General features: G+C 41.8%; 1 protein-coding gene across 2 annotated transcripts in view; it reads left to right on the top strand.

The window, feature by feature from the left end:
* Positions 1 to 15,339: 15,339 nt before the first annotated feature.
* The window catches only part of LOC115198434 (protein ELFN1), an 87,807-nt gene continuing 82,357 nt past the window's right edge, over positions 15,340 to 20,789 (top strand). Inside the window, exon 1 of one of the 2 annotated variants that reach the window (XM_029760366.1) lies at positions 15,340 to 15,722. The gene's annotated coding sequence lies outside the window, so the exon portion shown is untranslated. Of the gene's footprint in view, positions 15,723 to 16,507; positions 16,767 to 20,789 lie in introns of those variants that run through there. The other variant, XM_029760375.1, reaches the window with a different exon arrangement.

Genomic DNA, 20,789 nt, shown 5'->3' with positions numbered 1-20,789 from the left:
GCTAGACTACCGCATCGGAACCCCATGATGCCAACTACGATGCGACAAACCACCATGCTAAACAACAATGGACTAGTGTGTATGTGGAATGAGTGTGCCCAGGGCCTGTCCTTGTGTTTGTTCTGTGTTGCTTTTATCCTGTAACCCCCTTTTTTAAATACTAAGGAAAGAAAGATATTAAAGAACTGTAGACACTGACTGTCTGTTGTTGAAAGAACTTACTGGTCCCCCATGGGAATCAAACCCACAACCCTGGTGTTGCAAGCGCCATGCTCTACCAACTGAGCCACACGGGCTAGACATGTGGCAACATATTGGAAGCTTTAGGCTAAGGACTTCATGAGGAAGTCATTTTAGGACACATTAGCTTCACTATTGCAGCGAGCTGAAAGTGAAAAGAGATCTCCTGGAGCCTATTAACAGTCACTGGGAGTTCGTCCATCGTTGAATTTAGAACAGCATAGATTCAATCTTTTGGGGAATATAAATTGTCAAATTTCCCTTAGGCCATAAAAGATGGCTGTCAAAACATGGCAGCAACATTTTGAATGAAAAGTCTGAGTCTTCATATTGAGGGGAACCCAGTGTGTACAGTTTATATTGACTGAAGTAGGAATGTGCAGGGAACTCTATGCCCACATATGTAAAGAAACGTATCTAGTTCTAAAACAAAGATGAGCCAGTTAGTTGACAGATTAAAAGTAATGGGAGTCTTAGTAAATAATGGACATGGTGAATTAAGTTGTCATTCTCTTTTAGGGATGGGAATTATTTCTCCTAAACAGGAGATCATGAAAAGCAGACTGTATATAAAGGCAGGCAGTGCCGCAGGCTTTTGTGAGGAAACGATGCACCAAGCCTTAAACTTAACTGGAGTGCGCTGTCAGCAGAACCCCTGGAAGCGGTTTCCCAGCCTACCTTGAATGGATGAGGCTTGATACCACCACAAACTGCAGGAGTGACGGAAGGATTTTTAATCATTCTTAAAGTAATAAAAGTACTGAAACTATGAACATAAATTGACTGTCAAAGTCGACATTCTGGACTCTCACTCAGTTTTGTGCACTGTATATGGTAAAGTGCACACTATAAAGTACATCTTAAGCATGCAAATCTTTACGTAATTGAGAATGTAGACGTTTTACTAACATGCTATTTTTTACCCCTGACCATTTATTTTTGGTTACTACATATTTATCAATATTTTTTTTGTGTGGCTGTGACTCAGAATGGTATACTATGAATATATACGGTTATGCCATGACACATTCACTCCAGTCCAATCACTCTGCCCTTTGAAAGCTTTGTTGTAAATATTGCATTTAACTGGGTAGTATTTTAAGTACGGTTCAGCACACTAAAATGTATTTCTGGGCCATGCCTTACTAAAACATTTTGGTTTGATAAAAAAAAGTCCTGTCTTAATGTCAATCTTAAATCTGCTCGTCAAATGAATTATTTTGCATCGACCTTCAGCATGTTTTTATTTATGTTGCATAATATCCATTGCTAACATTTTATTCCTGTTTATTAACGTATACGAAATTAATTTCTAACATACTCTAGCACAGATGGTGTGAAGAAACACAGAGGTCTCAGAAGTATTGTAAAGAAAAGAGAGAACAGTAAGTCTCAGCAGTATTGTAAAGAAAAGAGAGAACAGTAAGTCTCAGAAGTATTGTAAAGAAAAGAGAGAACAGGAAGTCTCAGAAGTATTGTAAAGAAAAGAGAGAACAGTAAGTCTCAGCAGTATTGTAAAGAAAAGAGAGAACAGTAAGTCTCAGAAGTATTGTAAAGAAAAGAGAGAACAGGAAGTCTCAGAAGTATTGTAAAGAAAAGAGAAAATAGTAAGTCTCAGAAGTATTGTAGAGAGTACAGTAAATCTTAGAAGTATTGTAAAGAAAAGAGAAAACAGTAAGTTGTGGTAAGAAAAGTTGATTACAACTGTAGACACATGACCTAATGTTGTCTGCAACATTCTACACTGACACATAGTTCCCTCAGGCTTGAGCAGCTGTGAAGCTATTAATATCATATGATTTCACAGCAGGTAGATTAAAAACATTGTTCTATGTCAAATCATCAGTGAGTTTCCTTATCCATCAGGAACATCACCACTAGACTGTAAGATAGAGCTTTTGCACAACCGTTTTACTCTGATCCAAAGCAAACGACCCTTGAAAGCACATCAACAGACTGCAGAAGATGGGATCAATGCAATTTAGAGATTTAATATCACGCTTCATGTTGACATGGCACATGAATACAAAACGCCAGGAGGAGCCCAGGAATTTTGACCTGCATAAAGCATCACCTATTAAAGCTGCGTATACGGGAACACAGCGGTTCGAAGATGTGTTAAGTTGTGAAGGACTGAGGTGGGAAATAGCTCATGCCTCCTTGAGAGACCTCTGCTGAGAATGCGAAAAGGAAGCGTTCATGTCACTTCACATCTCTCTTAGATATCAAGCCTCAGACAGAATCTCATTGATACAACTCTGGAATTTCAATTTCAGATGGGAATGGAAGTGTGTGTGATGGTTTTGAGTTGGAGTGTTAGTCAGCGTGGCTCTGGACGAAATGCAAAGACTCCCTGGCGGTGAAGGAGGGAGATGATGAGGGCTCAGTTCAGTTGAGGAGAGGCCATTGTACTGACTGCTGTCTGTCCTGAGGACCATGTACCAGGACAGGAGGATTTCACAGCTCAGATCTGATGTGAGTGACTATCTTCCTATCCTGAGAAGCTTAAAGGGACTCTTTGGGATTTTGGGAATTGGAGGTAGCGTATTGTTAGCAGAGCGGAATTGCTGGAATTCTCCAGGAACTACCGGCCAGCTCCTCTCAAAAGCAGGGAAATAGACTTTCTAACTACTAAAAAGCTGGGCGGTTGGTCATTTATAATCTTACAAAGTTATACATAGTAATCAATATTTAATATATGTGTTAATTTGACTAATAATCGTAAGAAACAAGATTCTATCCACTTCTTCATATTCGGTCAAGTTGTTGCATAAAGATATAGAGATCGCACCATTATATCTGTCTCAATGACGCTGCCCATACACATCAAACACATGGTTCCCATGTGGTTGATACCATTCTATTGACTCCATTCCAGACATTATTATGAGCCGCCCTCCCCTCAGCAGCCTCCACTGGTCTCTATACCTCTTTATGCGACAATGGGACAGAATATGAGGAAGTGGATAGAATCTTGTTCCTTACGATTATTAGTAAAATTAACACATTTATTAAATATCAATTACTATGTATAGCTTTGTAAGACTATAAATTACCAACCACCCAGCTTTGGAGTAGCTACAAGGTCTATTTCCCTGCTTTTGAGAGGAGCTGGCTAATAGTTCCTGGAGAGTTCTAGCAATTGGGCTAAGCTAATGATATGCTACCTTCATCTTCCTTAAAACTGCACTCAGAGACATATAACTGGTATCCATGAGTTCGTCTGACTCTGGGTAAGTAGAAAAAATAATTCCCCAAATCCCAAAGTATCCTTTTAAGGCACCTTCATAACTTCTATGTGCTAACAGTCAAGTGCAGACGTTTCAATTCACTTTTCTACAGATCTAAATGGCTCAAGGTTATTTTTGTCTTGATTTAAAGGAAAGTGTTAAATTAGAGAGCAATCTTCTTCGAGTGTGTCAGTCTACCCTCGAGCATCTGTTACATAGAAGAAACCCAGACAGAAATTGAAACTCCATTTCAAATCTGATGGTAAGGCTTGTCAATTACAAGGAATTATAGAAAATTAAACCAACAGTTTATAAATGGGTATATTAAATATAACAATTGTGTTTTAGTACCCTCATTATGTAACAGAAAGCACAGTCCATTAATTTTAATACACTTTAGTCAGATATTTTGCTCCCAACAACTCAACCGAGCAGAAAATTGTGACAAAAAGTAATTATCACAGCTTAGACTGAACAGCTTTGAAATATTAACATTTCAAACTGGAATTTTTAAATGAAGGAAGAATGTAATTATTCTGAAAAGTTACAGCCCAACAGGACTTCATAAATGAATTCATGTCTTAATGAACAGTGATTATCAAGGCAAGCTAATGCTCATGCGGAATTTAGAGATTGTGATTAATGGACACATCAAATCCTGATTAAACTTTCAGCACAGTTGGATCACCTTTTAGAGGATTATCAAACCACAACAAGAAGGGTTTGTGTGTGTGTGTGTGTGTAACTTGTGCATTAATCCACTTTGAACCTGTCTTAACTGCAGAGAAGTAAGTGCTCCCAGGGCACAAGGTCAGAGACATTTTCTTCCACAGGCAAGAAAGGCCTTTCAACTAAGTTGATTGAGAATCTTCCTTTACCAACAACGTATAGGCATTTATTCGAAAACTACATATCCCTTTTGCGGACCTAAAGTCGTGGGAGTATACGAGTGACCCTTGGATATTCAACAACATTGCTTCCAACTTCCAGAGAGACGTTGTGCAAAAACATAAAAAAGTAGTCGAGAAAATGAGTCAGGTATTTTTCTAAATCACCACCCCCTCCCTATCATCATGCGGCACTCAATCTATTTTTTTTCTTCTCTCCACTGCTTCGTGAGCTGGGAATCACTTGGCCAACAAAGCGTAGGAGGATGTCCCTTTTGTTTGTGCGCTGAGCGTCTGCGTGGGAGGCCTGCTGGGCTGGGCTCTCTCATGGAAGGGCCACAGAGAACCACACACTCCCCGGCTGCTGCTTCACGCAGACAGATGCATACTGGTGGGAACTAACCGCCTGCAGTCAGAGACAGACAGAACCACAGTCCATGCCAATGTAGAGTGATGTAAAGAAGCCCTGGAAATGGATATAAATATGCATGTGGATCTTTCTAACTCAAGCTTTGCTTGCCTTTTGTCCCCTGACCCCAAGTAGTAGCTAACAGTATACGCTTCAGGTCTGGTATTTGTCTACGTCTGTGGGAGTAGAAGAATTACATGAGATGAGAGAGAGTGCACATTAATGTTTCATCTTAAAAAACCCTTTGAACGAGTAGACTGCACTGTATCGCTAGATACATTCTTTTGCAGTGGGTGTTCGCAGTGCACAATGAGTTTAACTGTACTTGTACAGGACTTTACTGAAGAGAACATCAATGTGGACCCTGATTTATGGTAAGTAAAATCCCAATATCATAACCAGGTGCATCATGGTGATGTAAGAGAAAATGTTTGAGAGATCTTTGGTAAGTGTTCACAGTATCACAGTTGAAGCATTCACAATACTGTATATCTATAATGACATTTCCTAGGCCTAAATAATTAATCCAGTTTCTTTAACTCTCTTGGGCATGAATGAGGTGCCAGTATGTGTGCAGACAGGTGAGAGGATTGTGGACTGCATAAACGACTGCACTGGCAGGGAGTCAGAAGGTCCCATGGTTTCACAGGCATCAGCCAAGCTAGCTAATTAATGACTTGCTTCTTTCTAGGCGTATACCACATTTAAATGCAGCCTGCTGCTTTCAGATTTCTATGATCTAAACCCCCAACATGTGAAGGCTCAGTCTTCCTTCTCGCCTCTTGATCAGTGTATACAACATCATTACCCTCTTTCAACGACACAGTCAGGGGAATGATCTGAAACACTTCTTCATACACTGCCTCAACTTTCTTGGGTACTGTATTTCACACTTGTCTTTGGAGATTTTACACCTTTACAAGGGTGTCAGTTAATGTAAAGAAACCTGCACTAGCAAGCATTTCCCCCCTCAATTGTTACCTTTCACAAAATCCTTCTGCCAGCTATATATATTCCGTTTAACCCCTTCCTCCCAGAGACTCATATGTCTCTGTCAAATAGAGTACATCGCAAGCCTGGACAACTCAAATATAGACCCTGTAAATCTCTGAACCATGCAGGACAGGAAATTCTCAGCTGAGTTACAAGGGGATGCATGAAATTTAGCCATAGCATACGCCATCTCCCCCCCCCCCTCCCCCTTTGCTCCACGGCGAATGGAGAGAGGGAACAACTGGAAGGTAAAAATGACCCAGGCAGTGCGCCCAGGCACTTAGCCAATTTTAATTATGTATGGTCTGCATCCACTGTCAAAGTAACTATTCTGCTTGTTCCTTATAAGTGTATCAATCTGAGGCGGGCACTATTTCCAGACATGGAGCACTGCCCCCACCGGGAGCCTAGCCCCAGATCCTGCTCCACGCTGCAGCCCAGAGGAGCTCCAGACCCAGAGAGCTGAAAGCACAGACGTCAGGCCGTTTGACTGTTTTCCCCCTCTCCATTTAAGTCACAAATAAACCTTGTTCATTCCAGAGTCATGGGGGTAGAGGCAGCATGTCACAGCTGTTTGAAAAGCCATGTGTCTTTTGCAAGGCTTCTAGTGTAGGTGGTGTGTTTATCCCAATGGCCAGGCCGAGGGAGCCACCGTGGGGCCCCACTGTTCCTTACTGAGTGAAGTCTGACTGAGTTAGCCCACGCTCAGCTCTCCGCTCCTCTCCTCTGAGCTGTCGACTCACGCTGTGCTGAAGCCTTCAAAAGCCTTTACTGTAAATTTACAGGGGGGAAAAAAATCATTTGCACTAAATAATAGAGTGAGTTTGACCCCCTGCTGATTCACTCAGGGTTGATGAAAGATGATGAAAAAAAAACGGACACCTCCACTGTTTGATGCTTAGCATAGATATAATCCATTTAAATAAATGTAAATTATAATCCAGGAAGATGCTAAGGACAGTGCACTGTAGAAGTCAAGTCTCTAGAACGCTTTTGACTCTGCTGTATCTTCTATATCAATGATGAATTGTATTGTCTACATGTTAAGCAGTAGGGATAAACCCTTCTTGGGTTTGCATTTTGCATGACAGATTTTCCTTGAAACAGAACCATGTAGCATTTCTTGTGTTTTAGTCGGTGAATGGATGCTGGATATTCTCCTCAGTGAATAAATTCCTTAACTCATTTAATTTAGAAACTTCTATAAACTTACAGAGAGTGAAATGTGAGGGGGAATCTGAACAGGGATACTGTTGTTCATAGAGTATTGCTTCAGACAGCCTATTTAAATGAATTCAAATGGAACTCCCACGAAATAAACTGCTTTGGCTCTGTGTCTGAACCCAGCCCCACTCATTGCAATACCTAGTGTTTATGTAAATCATTCCTTGCACCTCATCTAACTACCCCAGAGTTAGTTGGCTCATTTCAATTCTTTGTTAAAAGTTCCATTAGTTGCTGCATAAATCTTTCAGTCAGAGATTCCTTCTTCTGTCTGTTTCTCGTTACTGTTTCATTGTGCACTTTGTAGATCAAGTCCAGAACGTTTAATGAAGACACTTGGATTAACTCTGGTTGTCTCACTTTTTACTTGTAGCTTTTAGAGTACCTATGTTAGCCTGTCTGTGTCTCACACATCTATGTTTCTCATTAATAATTCTTTAGAGGCCTCCCGAGTGGTGCAGCGGTCTAAGGCACTGCATCGTAGTGACCCGGGTTGGATCCCAGGCTGTATCACAACCGGCCGTGATTGGTAGTCCCATAGGGCGGTGCACAATTGGCCCAGAGTCATCCAGGTTAATTAAGGGAGGGTTTGGCCGAGGGGGGGGGGGGGGGGGGCTTCACTTGGCTCATCGCACTCTAACAACTCCTTGTGGTGGGCCGGGCACCTGCAGGCTGACCTGAGTTGTTAGTTGACCAGCTGGCTTCCGGGTTAAGCGGGTGGGTGTTAAGAAGTGCGGTTTGGTGGGTCATGTTTCAGAGGACGCATGGCTCGACCTTCGGGAGTTGCAGCGACGAGACAAGATCAAAATTGGGGAGAAAAGGTAATAAAAATAAGTAAAAATAATAATAAAAAATTATTATTTAGAGTCTAAGAGGTTAGGGGAGGGCGGGGTGATAAGCTAACACAGGGAATTGTTTTAAGATGGTCATACTATGTCACGTCCTGACCATAGTAAGAGGTTATTTTCTATGGTAGAGTAGGTCAGGGCGTGACGGGGGTGTTTTGTGTTTTTCTATGTTTTCTATGTTTTAGTTCTAGTTTTTCTATTTCTATGTTGTTGTTTTTTGGGTTGATCTCCAATTGGAGGCAGCTGGTCCTTGTTGCCTCTAATTGGAGATCATATTTAAGTACAGGTTTTTCTTCCTGGGTTTTGTGGGTGATTATCTTTTGAGTAGTGTTTGTTTCTCTCTGCGTCACGGTTTGTTGTTTTTGTAAATTCAGTTATTTTGTGTATTGCAAAAGTTTCACGGATTTAATAAAATGTGGAACTACAACCACACTGCACTTTGGTCCGATCCTTTAGACAACCGTGACAGAATCACCCACCACAAAAGGACCAAGCAGCGTGCCCAGGAGGATCGGGAGAAAAGAGAATGGAGGACGTCCTGGACCTGGGAGGAGGTAATGGCAGGGGACAAGACCCTGCCATGGAAACAGGTGGAAACGGCGCAAGCGAAACGGCGATGCTATAAGGAGCTAGCCCAACGACGGAAGCCCAAGAGGCCCCCCAAAAATATGTTTTGGGGGGGCCACACGGGGAGTTTGGCAGAGTCAGGGTGGAGACCTGAGCCAACTCCACGTGCTTACCGTGGGGAGCAAGTGACGGGGCAAGCACCGTGTTATGCAGTGATGCGCACTGTGTTGTCAGGGCGCACTCACAGGCCGGTGCGATCTGTGCCCGCGCCTTGCAGTTGTCAAGCTGGGTTGAGCATCCAGTGAAGACGGGTTGTGCCAGCCATAAGCTCCAGACCTCTAGTGCGCCTCCATGGCCCAGTATATCCTGTGCCTCCTCTCCGCACTCGCCCTGAGGTGCGTGTCAGCAGCCCGGTGCCACCTGTACTTGTCCCACGCATCAGGCCTCCAGTGCACCTCCACAGCCCAGTACGTCCTGTGCCTCCTCCCCGCGCTCGACCTGAGGTGCATGTTACCAGTCTGGCGCCACCTATGCCAGTCCCACGCATCAGACCTCCAGTGCGCATCCCCAGTCCGGAGCCTCCAGCGACGCTCCCCAGTCCGGAGCCTCCAGCGACGGCCTACAGTCCGTAACCTCCTGAGACGGCCTACAGTCCGGGACCTCCTGAGACGGCCTACAGTCCGGGACCTCCTGAGACGGCCTACAGTCCGGGACCGCCTGAGACGGCCTACAGTCCGGAACCTCCTGAGACGGCCTACAGTCCGGAACCTCCTGAGACGGCCTACAGTCCGGAACCTCCTGAGACGGCCTACAGTCCGGAACCTCCTGAGAAGTTCCACAGTCCGGAACCTCCTGTGAAGTTCCCCAGTCCAGAGTCTTCAGCGACGGCCTGCAGCCCAGAGTCTTCAGCGACGGCCTGCAGCCCAGAGTCTTCAGCGACGGCCTGCAGCCCAGAGTCTTCAGCGGCGGCCTGCAGCCCAGAACCTCCAGCGGCAGCTTGCAGCCCAGAACCTCCAGTAATGATCTACAGCCCGGTTCCTCCTCTGGTGGTACTAGAGCGGAGGGATCAGTGGGTGGAGTGGGGACTACTCCCCGAACCGGAGCCGCCTCCTCTGCTGGAGGTTAAGGTTATGTGGACTGCATTTGAGCCGCCATAGACAATTATCACCCTCCCTACCCTCCCTTTTGTTTTTGTTTTGTTTGGGTAGCATTCGGAGTCTGCACCTTTAAGGGGGGGGGGGTACTGTCACGTCCTGACCATAGTAAGAGGTTATTTTCTATGGTAGAGTAGGTCAGGGCGTGACAGGGAGTGTCTTGTGTTTTTCTATGTTTTCTATGTTTTAGTTCTAGTTTTTCTATGTTTTTTTTAGGGGGGGTTGATCTCCAATTGGAGGCAGCTGGTCCTCGTTGCCTCTGATTGGAGATCATATTTAAGTAGGGGTTTTTCTTCCTGGGTTTTGTGGGTGATTATCTTTTGAGTAGTGTTTGTTTCTCTCTGTGTCACGGTTTGTTGTTTTTGTAAATTCAGTTATTTTGTGTATTGCAAAAGTTTCATGGATTTAATAAAATGTGGAACTACAACCACGCTGCACTTTGGTCCAATCCTTTAGACAACCGTGACATACTATCGATAATTTAGCTATTTGATTTTGAATTTTAGAAGCCCTTTAGGTATAAAAAAATATATACACTACCTGTCACGGTCTTGGAAATGAGCGGACCAAGGCGCAGCGGGAGTATAGTTAGACATATTTAATTAAGTCAAAATAACAAAACAAAATCACAACCTTACAACGACCGTGAGGAAGTAGTGCCCAAACACACTAACAAACAATAAATATCCCACAAAACACAGGTGGGGAAATCGCTACCTAAATATGATCCCCAATCAGAGGCAACAATAAACAGCTGCCTCTAATTGGGAACCATATTAGCACCAACATAGAAATAGATATACTAGATCACCCCCTAGTCACGCACTGACCTACTACACCATAGAGAACCAAGGGCTCTCTATGGTCAGGGCGTGACACAGGTCAAAAGTTTTAGAACACCTTCTCATTGAAGGGTTTTTCTTTATTTTTACTATTTTCTACATTGTATAATAACAGGGGAGACATCGAAACTATGAAATAACACATATGGAATCAAGTTGTAACCAAAAAAGTGTTACTCAAATATTTAATCTATTTTGATTTGTTTATCTTCAAATAGCCACCCTTTCCTTGATGACCGCTTTGCACACTCTTGGCATTCTTTCAACCAGCTTCACCTGGAATGCTTTTCCAACAGTCTTGAAGGATTTCCCACATATGCTGAGCACTTGTTGGCTGCTTTTCCTTCACCTCTGCGGTCTGACTCATCCCAAACCATCTCAATTTTGTTGAGGTCGGGGGATTGTGTAGGCCAGGTCATCTGATGCAGCACTCCATCATTCTAGTTCTTGGATGTGTGTTGGGTTGTTGTCCTGTTGAAAAACAAATGATAGTCCCACTAAGCCTAAACCAGATGGGATGGCGTATCGCTGCAGAATTCTGTGGTAGCCATGCTGTTTAAGTGTGCCTTGAATTCTAAATAAATCACAGACAGTGTCACCAGCAAAGCACCCCCACACCATAACAACTCCTCCTTCTCCATGCTTTATGGTGGAAAATACACACATGGAGATCATCCGTTCACCCCACACCGCGTCTCACGAAGGCACAGCGGTTGGAACCAAAAATTTCAAATTTGGACTCCAGACCAAAGGACAAATTCCCACTGGTCTAATGTCCATTGCTCGTGTTTTTTGGCCCAAGCAAGTCTCTTCTTCTTATTGGTGTCCTTTAGTTGTGGTTTCTTTGCAGCAATTCGACCATGAAGGCCTGATTCACACAGTCTCCTCTGAACAGTTGATGTTGAGATGTGTCTGTTACTTGGACTCTGTGAAGCATTTATTTGGGTGCATTTTCTGACGCTGGTAACTCTAATGAACTTATCCTCTGCAGCAGAGGTAACTTTGGGTCTTCTATTCCTGTGGCTGTTCTCATGAGAGCCAGTTTCATCATAGCGCTTGATGGTTTTTGCGACTGAACTTGAAGAAATGTTCAAAGTTCTTGAAATTTTCCGTATTGACTGACCTTCATGTCTTAAAGTAAAGATGGACTGTCGTTTCTCATTGCTTATCTGTGCTGTTCTTGCCATAATATGTATACCCCCCTACCTTGTCACAACATTAAGAAGGAAATAAATTCCACAAATTAACTTTTAACAAGGCACACATGTTAATTGAAATGCTTTCCAGGTGACTACCTCATGAAGCTGGTTGAGAGAATGCCAAGACTGTTCAAAGCTGTCATCAAGGCAAAGGGTGGCTACTTTGAAGAATCTCAAATATGAAATGTATTTTGATTTAACACTTTTTTGGTTACTACATGATTCCATGTTTTTTTATGTATTCACTATTATTCTACAATGTAGAAAATAGTAAAAATAAAGAAAAACACTTGAATGAGTAGGTGTGTCCAAACTTTTGACTGGTACCTCTAAGTGAATTTGTCCCAATACATTTGGTCTCCTAAAATGGGGGACTATGTACAAAAAGTGCTGTAATTTCTAAACGGTTCACCCAATATGGTTGAAAATACACTTAAATTAAAGCTGCCAGTCCGCACGTTAACCTCACAGTATCATTTTGAGTGATAGTCGATTTCACGAAAATGAAAATGTTTGGGGAATGTTCTGTGGTGGTTGTTACAGATGTTGTGCACAACGTTTCAGTGAATGTTAGGAGAACATTTCAAGGATGTAACCAATGTTTTTTTGTAAAAAAAAAAAAGTTAATTTAAATATCCTTGGAATGGTCTCCTAACATCCACTAAAACGCTGTGCACAACATCTGTAACAACCATCATAGAACATTCCCCAAACGCTCTCATTAGGTTTCCAGGTAAAGAACAGACAAAATGTGTTCTGAAAACATATCAGACGGACGTTTTATATAAATATTGTATAATCATCAAAACAACTGGATAGTTTTTGTGTAAGGAGAACATTTGCCGCAACCTGACAAAGGTTTTAGGAACTATCACATATTGTTAGATATTTTTGAAACATGATTTCCATTGCACTCGTTAGACGGTCTCGAATCTGCAATATTATTTTCATGTTGGAGTACACATTCATTTTCTATTAAAAGCCCTGTCAGTGTCAAACAAAGATATGCTTTGGTTATATGATTTCTTTATGTATCTGGATTAATAGCTTTAACTAGCTTTATCTACACTTCCATTCGTATTTGCATATTAACAAAGGCAAGCATTATTTTATGCTTATGAATACTGTCATACTAGGCCAGTGCATAATTCATGTGATTTTCATAAGAAGAAGAAGGGAATGTCAGGGCAGCAGAGTGATACGTTATCCTCACTGACTTTACTGAGCAATACCGATTTAGGTTTGGATCGGCTGGATTACTTGTGTTGGTCCTTTAAGTGAAATACAAGTTTGAAAATGTCAATGGTTATGCCCCTTTTTATAGAAAGACCCTCCTTTAATCTGTTCCATTTTTTTTTTATCCAGTGAGATTTCCATTCCTAAAAAGAGGCCTTTTGGTCACAGGGCTCAAACCCTCTAATCCTCTAAACATGGATTTACTCAATCCAGTTTAGACAATACGCAATACCGTGGGGCAATGAAATCAAATATCACTCATTTAACGTTTAGAAAAGGGCAAATACCGTTTTTGGTTGCTCCCACGCTTCTACGACGAGACAATCCCATCCACTTCAGAACCCGAATCAATACATTCTCCACTGGGCTATATCAAAGGCGTCGTAGTACTTCCTCTGTTACACCGGATGAATGCTTTAATGCGGAGACAATGACAACCATGTTACAGGGGGTGTTTAAACAAACAATTCAAACAACCTCCGAGTTGATGGGATCTCATTTACCTTGACGCAACACCATCAATAGGAGAGCTGCTGCAGTAGGCGTCTGTTCGTCTGTCCCACCGCCCAGATGTTAAGATGGATCTGGAGCATTCAGTGTCAGCAGATGCTCCATTATACCAACTGCACCTCACCATGTCCTGCCCTGAATTATAACTAGCCCTGTCGTCTCTTCTCCTCAGCCCCGAACAGGCTTAGCCAGTAAATGGGGGATTTGAATAAATAACACTTGACATTCCCACCTATTGGCCTGCTTCACCTTCTTTCCCCAAAACTCCATTTACTGACATTAGAATATTCTCTTTTGCACTGAAAGCTACTTAAAATATTTCATGTTGGCTTAACATGTATAACAAGTAGTTACTCCTACAACCTGTACTGTATTCCCCAGTGCATCTTGGTGTCAATGTCTATGAACAGACAAACATATCAAAGTACTGTAGACGACATGCAGAGGTATTGTCATTTCCCCTTCACTTCACTGCTTCACTGCTTCAGAAATCAATCCCATTTGTTCTGTCACAGTATAAAACAGAAACAGTATAGACCAGAAAGTTCCTGTTCGTATGATGTATCATTTAAAACAGTTCAGATCCAGGTACACTAGCATTGACATCTACTTCTTCATTCATTTGATGTTAGTGCCATGTTTACTGTTAGCTGCCCTGCGAACTTTGGTTGACAGTCCATTCACTTTGGTTATGATCAAAGGCATTTTTTTGTGGGAAATAAATGAACATTGAAAAGATACAGCACAGCTCCTGAACTGTAGGTTTTGATGGACTGTGCAGAGATAACAAACAGAATTTGGTATGTTGTTTGTGGTTAGGGGGGGGCAGAAGTCATCCCAAGTTCAACCTAGGCAGGTTACAACCTAAATTAATTAGTGCTGCCTGCTGAAACAGAATAAATTGTTTTTACTGGAGGCCAAGGGAGGATGGAGGAATAACCCAAATGTCTTAGAGAGAGAGAGCTGTAGCCCCTGGTGCCTGACTGAGGAGTGTGGCGTGTGCAGCTGCTGCACCAGGCCCAAAGACATCCAGGCAGCTAGGCAGCACTGCAACAGCCAGGGCCAGGGAAACCCAGCCCAGCCCAGCAGCAGGCCTCCCCCAGTATCATAAAGATATTAGTGAGAGTGACACAGTGCTCCTGCCAACCCCAGTGCTGCAGCAGCAGAACCATGCTGCCCGGCCGTCCGCCTGCCTATATCCAGAGCCTGAGTGCTGCAATGAGACAGGGGCAGTGCAGCCTCCTGCGCCAGCTCCTCACAAGCCCACTCCCTCACTCTGACAGACAAGCATCTGCAGCCTGGCCAGCCGGCCACACCGGTCATCCCCCATCCAGCCTACGTCACCATAGAGGACATCAGGCTGCACTCTCTATAAATCAAATGTAAGAGCTCTCATGGGCATCAACTGCTGCCAATATCCAGCTTCAGGAGTTGAACAACCTGTGGTTGTTATGGCATGGCCCAAGCAGTACTGGGTGGTCTTAATGTACAGTTCATTTCAACCTCTTGATATCAATTTCAATACATTTGTGTTTGAATTTTGGAAAGCTATACCAACTTATCTTTCTGCCAAGTTGACAAACACAAAATTAAGGGAAAATATGAAGAAATTGGTTTATAAAAAAATATATACTTATTACAAAACAGTGTCCCTTTAAGTATTTAGTAAAACAATGTACCTCAGTTTGAATAAGCTCCATGTTTGCATACAAGTGAACCGTGCCTATCAACATTATCTTGATGAAGTTCCACCATAGAACAAATATTTTTCTACATGAACATGTTGTGAGGCCAGGCTAAATATGTAGGCCCTATAATATATATGGCTGATCTATACTATATTTAGAGGTGCAGTGGCACACTTCAACAAAAGGATTTACAATTACCCTCCAGACTGTTGAACTCCACCATTTATAGACTTGCGGTGACAAACAATCTTATTATGAGATTTATCTTCACCCCAACTGGGTTTTAGGATCAACATGCTTCTTCTCCTTCTCCAATGCGCTTCCCAACTGAAATAATAACCCGCCGATTATGGTTAAAACGTGGTGTCAGCCCCGATATGATTGAAAAAAGAGCCCTGTCGCGGCATAATGGAAACTCCCGACTCCTGTTCGGAATACATAAAGGCAAGGAGTGAAAGAGATTTCGATCAGGGCTCTCTGGCTTGAATTAATCACTCACTGTTTAATGGATCTTTGAGGCTTGTGCTTGACGCAGTGAGGAGCTGCATTTCTTGTATTCCGAGACCAACAGAACCCTGGATTTTTCATCAGAAATCTGCTGCCTCCTTGAAAATGTCTTGGGGTTCATGGTGACATAGGGTTCCAGTTTTTGATCGGGAAAGGCTAGAGAGATTCTGCTCCGCTGTTGTAAGCAGGTAAGCGCTTAAATGTTTCTGGTTAGTGGAGGAATGCTGTACTCTAATACGCTCCAATGCCGCAGTAAACACAATACGACTTAATTCTCGAACATATTCAACGTACACGTTTTAGTCGTGTCTTTAAATATCGACACAGTACATTGAAAGTCAACGATGTAAAAGTAATTGCATGTTTTTAGCAAGAATAGTTTTCACACATGAGCCATATTCCAATGGCTACGTGTGCTGGCAACACATTGTAGCATATCACTTATCCTTGAGTTAGCTGTAGAACATGTAGAACTGGTTTGAAGTTGCATATGCATGCGTAAAACTTAAACACATTTTGCACATGCCTTTATGATGACATGCATAGTTTAAGTGGTTTGGAATGTGTTTATTTTATCAGTGAACGATCAAATCTAGGTATTTAAACTGTAGCACGTTAAAAATAATATTCACGTAGAGTGGTTTCTAAGTTATTTGATATAGCTAGGTTTATAATAATATGTCCCGTATAGAGAATTACACAACCATGTTGACTCAATAGAAAATCAGCGTTGCCATCCCCAAAACATCTTTATCTTATCTCATGTCATGTTCATTGTATGTAATATGCAATTGGAATGCAAAAGTAAAAAGGACGCCAACATAGAAGTAGCCACTATTGCCTGTAATGCATTTCAGCACCATGGACAGCGAGCGGACCCTCTTTACCGCTAGAGTTCGCCTTGAACCATAGAAGATATTTCTCTCATGGCTTTGCTTCATGGGTTTTCTGAGAATTATATGACAACTGTGTTACTTTCCTATTTAATTAAATTATGAAAAATTTGCTAAATGTACACTAGTGCGTAGATCCTTGCTGACGTCAAGACGACACCTTATCGGATAATTTCTCAGAGGTTTTAAACGTTCAGAATTTGAGTTTGCGTGCAGGATGGTAGGTTACAGAATAAGCAACATACTGTATGACATCCAGAGTACAGCCCGATGTGCTAGACGCGCCAGGTCCGTGAGGACACGAGGAACTGACCCAGTCAACAGGGCTAATCTGTACTGGTGAGTCTACATGACATACCCTACAGTACACATAAATACTTAGCCTACTGTAACATATTGCAGGTATAATTAATCGGTGACTATGTAGACACTTGGTTGCATGCCTCTGAGCATGGTAATACATTTTGTAATTGAGGTTAAATAAGGGTTTGTGACGTATATAAATACCAGGGCAGACTAAATTAGGATATGGATTTATCCCTATAAAAGTGACATCGGATGTATTGAATTATCGCAGAGATTTTGGATTGCAGTTGATTTTATTCAACTACAAATATTTGTTTTTATCCTGTGATTCATATCCATTGTCACATATTCATATGGTTGAAGCCAGAGCCATACAAACATCAATATGACCCTCAAGGCAGAGCTAGTACATGGGACAGGGGGTGCAGCCTACATCTACTTGGTTGAATATAAGGCGTCTTTGCTATTCGTCTTGTATGCAAATGCATATTGTATAGCCTAGGTGTTTGTAAATATTGTTCACAAATATTGTTGCAATATCTGTCTACACGTCTTTTTTTGTGCAAATCTTATTTTCTTTTCTTTTTACCAATATGCAAATATTGCATATTGCAGTCTTTTTGTGGATCAACTGCACCATTGTGATGAATGTGTGGCACCGATAATGAAATTCTAAATTGATTCACGATATTGAGTAGGCCTTATTTGCATGAGCGCGGAGAAAGTGTGGTTCGCTTACAAAGGTTGCCATGACAAGAGCCTAATGCTCAGCTGATACTCAGCCAAACACATTACGACAACAGCTTGAGCTGTTGCGTATAGTGGTGCGTAAACCCTCGGCTTACACAGTTGACGAGTAAAATAAAAGGTATAGTCATCTATTACGCGCCGCAACAGGGTACTTGGCACAAGTGCGTTATATCAATATGTTGAACGAAACATGTATACATAAAGACAGTTGGCTACGAAGACAATAATTAAAACAAATCGATGTTTTCTCCTTCCTCTTGTTTACCCCTCATTTTCATGACACCATTTACTTTCCACGTCTTTGTAAATGGTGGTGGGATGAGCAAGCCAACTTGATATTTGCAGCTAAACCGGGAGAGTTTTGACGATTTTAAAACATCCTCACACAGTTTCATAGCTGCTGTCGCTGGAGCTTTGCCTCACATTAGCATCCCGCATCTCCTTTTCCTGTCCCCGTCTTTCTTATCTTGATTATGCAGCTTGAAGATTGAGTCAGCTATTTTGTATGCAAGTTGCCTTAGCTTGGTTATTTGTGGAAGAGAGTGAGATCGTGCTGCGGATACTGAAAATAATTACAGCTTCTCATGACGGTAAGGAGTGGAGGAGACGAAGCTGTCCTGATCGATATTGCCATTGGAAAAAAACATACAGTACCTTCAGAAAGTATTCACACCCCTTGACGTTATTCCACATTTAGTTGTGTTACAGCTTGAATTTAAAATGGATTACATTTTGATTTTGTGTCACAGGTCTACACACAATAACCCATAATGTCAAAGTGGAATTAGGTTTTTTGAAATGTTTACTAAGTAATAAAAATGAAAAGCTTGAGTCAATAAGTATTCAACCCCTTTGTTATGGCAAGGCTACATACGTTCAGGAGTGAACATTTGTAAACAAGTCACATAATAAGTTGCATGGACCCCACACATACAATTGTCTGTAAAGTCCCTGAATCTGTGTTTGTGAATTTCAAACACAGATTCAATCACAAAGACCAGGGAGGTTTTCCAATGGCTTGCAAAGAAGGGCACCTATTGGTAAAAAAAAGAAGATATTGAATATCCCTTTGATCATGATGAAATTATTAATTACACTTTGGATGGTGTATCAATACACCCAGTCACTACAAAGATACAGGCATCCTTCCCAACTCAGTTTCCGGAGAGGAAGGAAACCGCTCAGGGATTTCACCATGAGGCCAATGGTGATTTTAAAACAGTTACAGAGTTTAATGGCTGCGATAGGACAAAACTGAGGATGGATCAACAACAATGTAGTTAGTCCACAACACTAACCTAAATGACAGAGTTAACAGAAGGAAGCCTGTACAGAATAAAATATTACAAAACAGGCATTGTGTTTGCAACAAGGCACAAGTCGCAGTTGTAAATGAGAACTTGTTCTAATCTGGCCTACCTGGTTAAATAAAGGGGAAATAAATACATTTAAAAAAACTCTAGTAAAACTGCAACAAAATGTGTCAAACAAATAAACTTTTTTTTGTCCTCAATACAAAGTGTTATGTTTGGGGCAAATCTAACACAAGAAATTCACTGGGTACCACTCTTCATATTTTCAAGCATGGTAATGGCTGCGTCATGTTATGGGTATGCTTGTGATCGCCAGGGACTAAGGAGTTTTTTAGGATAAAATAAACAGAATACAGCTATTAGCACAGGCAAAATCCAAGAGGAAAATCTGGTTCAGTCTGCTTTCCAACAGACACTGGGAGACAAATATACCTTTCAGCAGGACAATAACCTAAAATACCAGGCCAAATCTACACTGGAGTTGCTTACCAAAACAACATTGAATATTCCTGAGTGGCCTAGTTACAGTTTTGACTTAAATTGTCATTAAAATCTATGGCAAGACTTGAAAATGGCTGTCTAGCAATGATCAACAATCAACTTGACAGAGCATGAAGAATTTAAAGAATAATAATAGGAAAATATTTTACAATCCAGGTGTGCAACGCACTTAGAGACTTACCCAAAAAGACTTACAGCTGTAATCGCCACCAAAGGTGCTTCTACAAAGTATTGACTTAGGGGTGTGAATACTTATGTAAAAATACATTATATATTTAACCCATTTTGAATTCAGGCTGAAACACAACAAAATGTCAAATAAGTCAGGGGGTATGAATACTTTCTGAAGACACTGCAAGTAGTGATGCTTATGATGATGATGATGATGATGATGATGATGAGTCTACTGGTGGTGATAGGTTGTCAATTTAGTCGTAGAACTAAAGTAAACACATGCATACGTTTGTGAAGACATAGTACCTTTAATCTGGCATGGTAACTGGTGATTTCCTGGACAAGGCAACAAAGCATTATTCTCTTGTTGGAAAAAAAATGTGATATAAAGTACTACACAATAAGGAATCATACTGAAGATAAAAGAAAACATGACTGTCTTGTAGAAGGCATCCATGCTTTGTTTCAGAATTGTTTGCAGTAGATGCGCTGCGTGTTGTAGAGAAATTACCTAAGCATGATATACTGGCGTGCTCAAACCCAGATGCTCTGGGTATATGGTTAACAATGTGTAAAGTGTAATCAAAGAGACCAGTCATGCTTTGTGGACAGAGCTAAGAAACATATGGTACAACAGCATGCCAAAATCTGCAGTTACAATACCACAATACTGTAGCGGCCCCAGCGTCAGTACGACATCAGTATCCTCCCCAATAGGGCCTCTTAGTGGAATGTCTTAAGCTTCTACAAGCTCTATGCACAAAAGGGGAAGCTCAAAAGGGGAAGCTCCTTTTAATACCTGAAAATTGAGTGTGAGACATGCCTTATTTGACATGGAGATGTGGGATGATAAAAAGGCTAACTAGCTTGCTATGTTTTTAGCCAGGCTAAAGTCAGCTAGCCAGACTGCCAACTAAACTCAGCAAAAAAAGAAACAGAACAGAATCCTCTCACTGTCAACTGTGTTTATGTTCAGCAAACTTAACATGTGTAAATATTTGTATGAACATAACAAGATTCAACAACTGAGGCATAAACTGAAAAAGTTCCACAGACATGTCACTAACAGAAATGGAATAATGTGTCCCTGAACAAAGAGGGGGTCCAAATCAAAAGTAACAGTCAGTATCTGGTGTGGCCACCAGCTGCATTAAGTACTGCAGAGCATCTCCTCCTCATTGACTGCACCAGATTTGGCAGTTCTTGCTGTGAGATGTTACTCCACTCTTCCACCAAGGCACCTGCAAGTTCTCAGACATTTCTGGGGGGAATGGCCCTAGCCCTCACCCTCCGATCCAATAGGTCCCAGACGGGCTCA

This window comes from Salmo trutta, chromosome 1, assembly GCF_901001165.1.
Source record: "Salmo trutta chromosome 1, fSalTru1.1, whole genome shotgun sequence".
Classification (NCBI taxonomy): domain Eukaryota; kingdom Metazoa; phylum Chordata; class Actinopteri; order Salmoniformes; family Salmonidae; genus Salmo; species Salmo trutta.
This window is presented reverse-complemented; position numbering and strand designations above follow the sequence as displayed.